A 1,822-nucleotide genomic window follows, 5' to 3' on the forward strand; every position below is an offset into this window, starting at 1 on the left:
GTTCTCTTCCGAACAATTTTCGAAGAAAAAATATTCTAGGTAATATGTATTAATTCTAATTATCTGTGTCAAATTTAATCCAAATCCATTGAGCCGTTATTGGCGTTATTTTCACAAACTTAAATTTTTTTAATATTTGTAGGATAGAATAAAATTCTGTGAATAATTATTTTATCGATATACATCTATGCTATACTATATATGCATTTTTATTTTTTTTCCATTATGAACAATTGCATTGCACTTCAACAAAAAACTTTAAAAAAAAAAATTCTCCTAATCCACGAATTGCTCGCTGAGTCTAATTTCCATTTTGCCACACTTAATGTTATCTGTCTGTATATTGTAATTTATATTTTGTGATCGTGAATAAAAATGTCTATTATTATTATTATTATTATTCATTACTAATTCCGGCACAAATCTTGGTCCCATAACCCTAAAGTAACCAAGCCCTTCTAAAGTGCCCCATACGGATGGCCTGGAATACAAAAATTACAGTCGCGTCAGCATCCGTCCAAAATATTGTGGTTACGAGTTTTCTGCCTCTACAGCTTATTCACTACACATACAAAACCTTAACATAACGGGCTAATTGCTTGCGATAATCGTTTTATTTATGCACGCCGGGTCAGGTTATCTCGCCGGAGATTCGCATAATCTGCGATGTTTAATTTCGGTCCGACCTTTTTTATAATTAAGTGTTTAGGGTTTCGAGTGATGCTCTGCATACCTCCGGCTTAGTATGGCGTAGTTTGATGTTTGGTAGCGTTTTACAAGTTTGTTTTTGAGGTTGTGATTTTGAAATTAAAAACTTTTTCGAGCACTTCTTGGTATCCGATTCAGCTCAAACTAAGCATTTTTTTTTTTGTATGTTTGGCAATAATGCATTAACTGTTAGTGAAATTCTATAGTGGTACGGCCAGAATGTTATCCGCAGGACGGAACTCTTCATCAGTTAGTAAGCATTGACTTAAATTTGGTGTGGTGTGGTTAGATGTTAGAACAGTCAGCAAAAATGTCAGTCAGCAAAAAAAACAATGATTTTTAACAAATATTGTTTTTAAACTGACGATTTGATCTTTGAATGAATTAAATTTCAACCTTAATTTTAACCTTTTTTTCAAACTCCAATAATAGCTAACTGTACCTAACCCTTGCTCTCTAAGAAGAATTAGAATTAATACATTTCTTTCCAGAATCACTCGCTGTTTGAAAATTTTCCTCAGTGGCATGTATGTCCCAATTAGAACACAAAATACACTTACACTAATTGCCCAATGTATGGATACAAAATCAATACGTACAATTAAATCGCTATTATCATTAAATTTATCATTTCAATTTGAAAATTCCCTTTGGTGCGTAAACGTAAATTACGCAATTATCTTATACTGATTTAAATATACGCTCTTGAGGCGATTTGCATATCTATGGAATAAATAATTGAGGAACGAATTCTACCGATTCATTTGAAGGGTTAAAATTTACGGATAAATATTCCAGTAATTTGGCGAAATCACGTTCGTGAAGCACAACGTTGTTCCACGTGTATATCTTATTAATATTACAAATGGCAATGTTTATGAGTATCTTTGTGTGTGTGTGTGTGTGTGTGTGTGTGTGTGTGTGTGTGTGCGTTTGTGCGCGTTTATAACTCTATCACGCTAAAACAGCTGAACGAATTTGGAAGAAATTCGGTATGAAGAACTGCATGTTTGGAATAGCACTTAGGTACGCTTCTTCTTATCCCTATATTCCCTAATTTCCCAAAATCTTGGCTATTTGAGGTACGGAACCAAATCAGTCCGATCACAAGGAC

This window comes from Choristoneura fumiferana, chromosome 7, assembly GCF_025370935.1.
Source record: "Choristoneura fumiferana chromosome 7, NRCan_CFum_1, whole genome shotgun sequence".
Classification (NCBI taxonomy): domain Eukaryota; kingdom Metazoa; phylum Arthropoda; class Insecta; order Lepidoptera; family Tortricidae; genus Choristoneura; species Choristoneura fumiferana.